General features: G+C 40.0%; 1 pseudogene; it reads left to right on the top strand.

Moving 5' to 3' along the window:
* The first annotated feature begins 1,935 nt into the window (after positions 1-1,935).
* Positions 1,936-2,160, top strand: LOC116753459 (annotated as a pseudogene).
* The last annotated feature ends 5,819 nt before the right edge of the window (positions 2,161-7,979 follow it).

Raw genomic sequence — 7,979 nt, 5'->3', positions numbered from 1 at the left:
ATGAACTATCAGAAAGAGAAATTAAGGAAACAATCCCACTTACCATCACATCAAAAAGAATAAAAATACCTAGGAATAAACATACCTAAGGAGGTAAAAGACCTGTACCCAAAAAACTATAAGACACTGATGAAAGAAACTGAAGACAACACAAACAGATGGAAAGGTATACCATGTTCTTGGATTGAAAGAATCAATATCATTAAAATGACCATACTACCCAAGGCAATCTACAGATTCAATGCATTCCCTATCAAATTACCAATGGCATTTTTCATAGAACTAGAGCAAAAAATTTTGAAATTTGTATGGAAACACAAAAGGAAACACTTCAGACTACACTACAATGCTATAGTAATCAAAACAGTATGGTACTGGCACAAAAGCAGACACATAGATCAATGGAACAGGATAGGAAGCCCAGAAATAAACCCACACACTTATGGTCAATTAATCTATGACAAATGAGGCAAAAATATACAATGGAGAAAAGACAGCCTCCTGAACAAGTGGTGCTGGAAAAGCTGGACAGCTACATGTAAACAAATAAAATTAAAACATCTTCTAACACCATATAGAAAAATAAACTCAAAATGGATTAAAGACCTAAATGTAAGAACAGATACTATAAAACTCTTAGAAGAAAACATAGGTAGAACACTCTTTGACATAAATCACAGCAACATTTCATTGGATCCATCTCTTAGAGTAATGGAAACAAAAGCAGAAAAAAGGGGGGGGAACTTAATTAAACTTAAAAGCTTTCGCACAACAAAGGAAACCATAAACAAAACTAAAGGACAAGCTACAGAATGGGAGAAAATATTTGCAAATGATAGGACTGGCAAGAGATTATTAATTTCCAAAATATACAAACAGTTCATACACCTCAATATCAAAAAAACAAACAACCCAATCAAAAAAATGAGCAGAAAACCTAAGCAGACACTTCTCCAAAGAAGAAACACAGATGGCCAAAAGGCACATGAAAAGATGTTCAACATCACTATTTATTAGAGAGATACAAATTAAAACTACAATGAGGTACCAACTTACACTGGTCAGAATGACCATCAGCAAAAAGTATACAAATATGGAATTCCCTGGTGATCCAGTGGTTAGGACTCAGCGATTTCATTACCGGGGCCAGGGTTCAATCCCTACTCAGGGAACTAAGATCCCACAAGCTGCATGGCATGGAAAAAAAAAAAAAAGTTTACAAATAATAAATGCTGGAGAGGGTATGGAGAAAAGGGAACCCTCCTACACTGTTGCTGGGAATGTAAATGGCTACACCCACTATGGAGAACAGTATGGAGGTTCCTTACAAAACTAAAAATAGAGTTGCCATGTGATCCAACAAACCTACTCCTGGGCATATATCCAGAAAAGACAAAAACTCTAGTTGGAAAAGATACACACACCCCAGTGTTCATAGCAGCACTATTTACAATAGCCAAGATGTGGAAGCAACCTAAATGTCCACCAACAGAGTAACAGATAAAGAAAATGTGGCATATATATTATATATATATATATAATATACACACACACACACACACACACACACACACACACACACAATGGAATACTACTCAACCATAAAAAAGAAAGAGAAAAAAAAAAAGAAAAAAAAAAAGAGAGAAAAAAAAGAAGAAAAAAAAAAAAAAAAAAAAAAAAAAAGAAAGAAATAATGCTATTTGCAGGAACATGGATGGACCTAGAGATTATCATACTAAATTAAGTATATTAGACAAAGACAAATATCATATCACTTATATGTGGCATCTAAAAAAATGACACAAATGAACTTATTTATGAAACAGAAATAGACTCACAGACATAGAAAACAAACATGGCTACTGCTGGAGCATGAGGGATGACTCAAATTCTGTTTGGAGGCATCTTTGAGCTTGCTGAGTAGACATCATAAGCAAAGCTCACCCTCCTGAGTTGAAGAAATTTATGGACAAGAATTTATCATAAAAATTAAATGGTGGCAGACATGTCCAAGGAATACTGTAGGGATTCAATCCCTTTATGAATTTTGTGATAGATGAATGTGTGGAGATGGCAACTAGTGAGCAACAGAACAATACTGGAATGGTGGTAATACGAGGAAATAGTATCATCATGTTAGAAGCCTTGGAACAAGTATGAACAATGGCTGTGTTCACCAGAGAAATCAACTGCTTCTATGTGTCCCCTCTCCACATTTTATTATGATAAAATCTGAGTCATGTACATTTTCTTACTGAACTTTTTTGCTAAATAAACTTTTGTAATAGTCAAAAAGAAACAAACAAAAAAAAAGAAAACAAACTTATCGTTGCCAAAGGGGAAGGGGGGTAGAGATAAATTGGGAATTTGGGATTAACAATTACACACTACTATATATAAAATACATAAACAACAAGGACCTACTGTATAGCACAGGGAACTATATTGAATATCTTGTAAAAATGTACAGTGGAAAAGAATCTGAAAAAGTATATGTATGTATATGTATACCTATAACTGAATCAATTTGCTGGTACACTTTCAGTATACCTGAAATACTATAAATCAACTATACTTAAAAAAAAAAAGGAGGGGGCTTCCCTGGTGGCACAGTGGTTAAGAATCCACCTGCCAGTGCAGGGGACATGGGTTCAAGCCCTGGTCCGGGAAGATCCCACATACCGTGGAGCAACTAAGCCCATGCACCACAACTACTGAGCCTGTGCTCTAGAGCCCGTGAGCCACAACTACTGAGCCCGTGTGCCACAACTACTGAAGCACAAGCACCCTAGAGCCCATGCTCTGCAATGAGAAGCCACCACAATGAGAAGCCCTCGCACCACAACGAAGAGTAGCCCATGCTCCCCACAACTAGAGAATGCCTGCGTGCAGCAACGAAGACTGAACACAGCCAAAAATAAATAAATTAAATTTTTTTTTTAAGTAGGACCTTTTGCAAAACAACTGGTTTAGACTCTTCAAAAAAAAATTGTAATTGGGAATTCCCTGGTGGTCCAGTGGTTAGGTTTCCCTTCTTTAACTGCCCAGGGCACAGTTTCAATCCCTGATAGGGGAACTAAGATCCCACAAGCCACAAGGCAGGGCCAAAAAAAAAAGTAATGAAGAAAGTAATGGAGGAATTGATCCTGAAAAAGTTTTAATAACCAAATATAATGTGTAAACATTAACTGGATTTTGTTTAGAAACATTTTGAACAAGTGTGAAATTTTGAAAAACTCTGGTTTTGATCTCTACAACTTTTAAATAATTTAGTAAAAATATTATATATGCTGTAATATATATCAACTTTAGAAAAATATAACACACTAAATTTAGGTAGAGGGAATATAGGTATTCATTGTATTGTTTTTTTCAGTTCTTCAGTGTGTTTTGTTTTTTGTTTGTTTGTTTGTTTTGCGGTACGCGGGCCTCTCAGTGTTGTGGCCTCTCCTGTTGCAGAGCACAGGCTCCGGACACGCAGGCTCAGCGGCCATGGCTCACGGGCCCAGCCGCTCTGCGGCATGTGGGATCTTCCCAGACCGGGGCACGAACCCGTGTCCCCTGCATCAGCAGGCGGACTCTCAACCACTGCGCCAACAGGGAAGCCCTGTTTTGTTTTTTATAAATTTATTTATTTATTTTTGGCTGTGTTGGGACTTTGTTGTTGCGCGGGCTTTCTCTAGTTGCGGAGGGGCTACTCTTCGTTGTGGTGCACGGGCTTCTCATTGTGGTAGCTTCTCTTTGTTTCAGAGAATGGGCTCTAGAGCGAAGGCTCAGTAGTTGTGGTGCACAGGCTTAGTTGCTCCACAGCATGTGGGATCTTCCCCAACTAGGGCTCAAACCCGTGTCCTCTGCTTTGGCAGGCAGATTCTTAACCACCGCACCACCAGGAAAGTTCCTTCAGTGTGCTTTAATGTTTTTCTAATGAAGGTCTGGAGGAGAAAGGGGAAATTTATGGCTTCTCGTCGGGAAACATGCAAGCAAGAAAAGAGTGAAGCAGCTTTTTTCACTTATGGTTGGCAATCGTTTGACCGAAGAACTCGGCTGTGATTAGATTATTGATATGATACAGAGTAGTTAAGTGATTTGGGAGAGACCCAGCGTTCCACTGTCTCTCGGGTTCTTTCCAAATAGGTCTGTGCCAATGGAAAACTTGATCTTAAAAAGATTTTTTTTCTTATTTAATTAAATTAATTAATTAATTTTTGCAGAGTAGAATAGGGCAGGGACAGCACAGTTATGAAAAAGGAAGATAATTGGTAAAGAAATAGGCTGTTAGTACTGTTGAATCCTGTTTTCAAGAATGTCCTAAAACACCTATGGCTTTGACTTTGTTATTGATCCAGATTATTTTTCTTGCATTGGGGAAAATATCTTTCATATGTAAGGGATGGTTTTGCAAGAATAAGTCATGACCAAGACAAACTACCAGCACAAGAGCCCAATGTATTTGTTGCATGACAAAGAGTAACTAATTTGTCCAATTAAAGACACGATCTTTTTGAGTTAAAAAAAAAAAAAGAAAAGAGTGAAGCGATATTTAAAGTACCTAAAGGAAAAAAAAAAACTTAGAACTTTGTTTGGCAAAATTTTCCTTCAAAAGTGAAGAAATAATTTCTCAGACAAAAACTGAGGGCATTGGTCACCAGTAGATCTGTCTCGCAATAAATGTTAGAAAATTTTCAGAGGAGGGTGAGGAAAGTGATTGGAAGGGCTGGAGAAGTTTCCCGAGGGGCGGCGGCAAGAGGCTGCTGTCACTGGATCTTACCCACTTCTTTTGTCACCGCGGGACCGTCGCGAAGTCCATACCCTTCCGCAAGACCCGAGCACTCTCACTACCTGCGCCGCCAAGTCGGCGTGCGCCACCCAGTAATTCCGACCGGAACCGCAACGGGAGCCGTGCAGGTTCCGGAGAGGTGGTGCGCCCCACTCCGGACGTAAAGCTGGGTGGACCACGGCTCATTCTCGCCTGGGGCTCCGCCCACAGACACATCTCAGGTGCAAACCCCGCCCAGCCAGGGATCTTTTGAAGGATCATTTGCACAGAAAGCTGGCTGTGCTGGGATGCTTGGACTTGGGAGAGGCTGTAAAGGCCCCTAATCCGGTTGGGGTTTCAGGGAGGATCGGGAGCTGAGTACTTCAAGAGTTATCTAGGCAAAAGGGGACGGGAAGAGCCTTCTGGGCAGAAATTGTACGGAGAAAGGTCTTGAGGTAGAGAAAAAGGAGGCTAGACTTGTAGGCAGAGGCAGATTTATAGTGAAGCTAATGAAGCTTAAGTTTCAGAACCCGTCATTTGCACTACCCCTTTCAAGGCTCGGTACCTAATTTTTGCATTATTTTTCTCGAGGGCCTCCCGAATTGTCTAAGGTTTAGACCCCACAAAACTTGACTCCACATAGGGTGCCAGTGGAAAAGAGGGACATGATCAGATAATTGTTTATAAAAATGATCATCTGATAGCCTATGATCGGAGTAGGTAGGAGTAAGGCGAGGAGATCAGATGAGAGAAGGTAATGGTCTGGATTAGTGTGGTGGCAGTGAAGATGGAGAGGAGAGAATGGATTCCATTTACAGTTAAGAGAGAGTAGTGCAGGACTTTGACTGATTGGACCTATCTAAAACAGTACCATGGGCTTCCCCAGTGGCGCAGTGGTTGAGAATCCACCTGCCGATGCAGGGGACACGGGTTCGTGCCCCGATCCGGGAGGATCCCACATGCCGCGGAGCGGCTGGGCCCATGAGCCATGGCCGCTGAGCCTGCGCGTCCGGAGCCTGTGCTCCGCAACGGGAGAGGCCACAACAGTGAGAGGCCCGCGTGCCGCAAAATAAATAAATAAATAAATAAATAAATAAACAGACAGTACCATACTACACCACCAGTTAATAGCTGTCCTTTTGCGCTGTTTTATACTTTTGACTTATTACCACCTGATATGTATTTTATTTTCTTTTAGTCTGCTAAATAATTTTCAAAAGGTTGAAAACATATCTCTTATAAAAATATAAAATGAACACATGACAAAGATTTTATTCATCATAACAAACTACTCATCCATTATTATCTTAAATAATGAGGGAACCAGTAAGATGGTAGGTAAGACTTGTTCAAATGAGAATTTGAGTTTCAGAGATTTAGATTATCAGCCAAAGGAATACTGAAATGAATTTGCTAATAGTTGCAAAAATACTAATATCCTATGAAGCAAAAAACTGTAATTCTGGGAGTTATTTCTTCAACCAGATGGAAATGGATTCCATCTCTACTAGACAAAATCCATTTGCGTTACTAGGAATAGGAAGTATTTGCATTGTTCTCAGACTAGAATTATTTGCATTGCTATCCGTTTTCTACAAGTTAGCCTCTACCCCTACAAAGTTGTATGATAGCTTAGTCAATATAAAGGCAATCAAAGGTATACCCCAGCACTACAATGAAAGATGACCCAGTAATCCTCTTCTGCCCATTTACAAGTTCTGGACAATTTTTCTGGACATGTCTACCCTTACTAGAATGTAAGATTTAAAAGAACAAGGATTTTTTAAAATTCATTGTTGAGTTATGAGCACTTAAAACTCTATATGGGGCTTCCTGGTGGCGCAGTGGTTGAGAGTCCGCCTGCTGATGCAGGGGATGCAGGTTTGTGCCCCGTCCGGGAGGATCCCGCGTGCCGCGGAGCAGCTGGGCCTGTGAGCCATGGCCACTGAGCCTGTGCGTCTGGAGCCTGTGCTCCACAACGGGAGAGGCCACAACAGTGAGAGGCCCGCATACCGTAAAAAAAAAAAAAAAAACTCTATATGGTACATAGCTCTCAATAAATATATATTGAGTGAGTGAGTGAAAGATGAGAAAGTAGGGATATGAGTGTAAACAATTTCTCCAAGAAGTTTGTTACAAGGACCTAGCAATTGTTAGGTGGAAGGAGGTATATGTACAGAGAAAGGCCTTTTTTTAAAAAGTTCAAAGACATTTAAATCCAGATAAGGACCCAGTGAAGAGAGTGAATACACCACAAAGGCTTTCACCAAATATGGAGTGTCAGGACCAGAGCCACAATCTTCCTGGGAAGGGCCCCTTCCCACTCCAAGCCTCTAAAAATTGGGGGAGCAAGAGAGAGAGTTGGACTAGATCAACTATTCTCAACTGTTTTGGTCTTGGAACTCCTTCACACTCTTAAAAATTATTGAGAATTATTGAGATTTTGCTTGTCTATCAATATTTGCCAGATTAGACATTAAAACTGAGTAACTTTTTAAAATATTTTTTCACTAAAAATAATAAACCCATTACATGTTAACATAAATATCTTTATGGAAAATAATATATTTTCATAAAGAAATTTAGTCAGAAGAATAACATTGTTTTACAAATCTCTTGCAAATTAATGTCTGGCTTAATAAACCTGGATTCTTTAAAAAAAAATTCTTCAGAAAGAATACGATATAGGTCAGAAACTCAGCTCTAAAGAAGAGTTCTAGAGAAGAAGTAAAAGGAGATAAAATCTTTTATTTTTCTTATTCCTAATTGATCTAACATATGTTTATTCAAAATAAATAAATGGATAAATAAAATGAATGACAGCAATGTTATAAGGGAGAAGTAGGAGTTGGAAATACTATATTACAAGGCACTTGCAATACTTGTGAATTGCTATATTGTTATTTGAAAAAGAGCCTGGGGACTTCCCTGGTGGCACAGTGGTTAAGAATCTGCCTGCCAGTGCAGGGGACACGGGTTTGAGCCCTGGTCCAGGAAGATCCCACATGCCACGGATCAACTAAACCCGTCTGCCACAACTACTGAGCCTGCACTCTAGAGCCCGCAAGCTACAACTACTGAGCCTGTGTGCCACAACTACTGAAGCCCGCGCGCCTACAGCCTATACTCTGCAGCAAGAGAAGCTACCGCAACGAGAAGCCCGCGCGCTGCAACAAAGAGTAGCCCCTGCTCACCGCAACTAGAGAAAGCCCACACGCAGCAG

This window comes from Phocoena sinus, chromosome 4 (genome assembly GCF_008692025.1).
Source record: "Phocoena sinus isolate mPhoSin1 chromosome 4, mPhoSin1.pri, whole genome shotgun sequence".
In the NCBI taxonomy this organism is placed as follows: Eukaryota; Metazoa; Chordata; class Mammalia; order Artiodactyla; family Phocoenidae; genus Phocoena; species Phocoena sinus.
The sequence above is the reverse complement of the archived record's forward strand: the minus strand, read 5'-3'. Positions and strand labels throughout refer to the sequence as shown.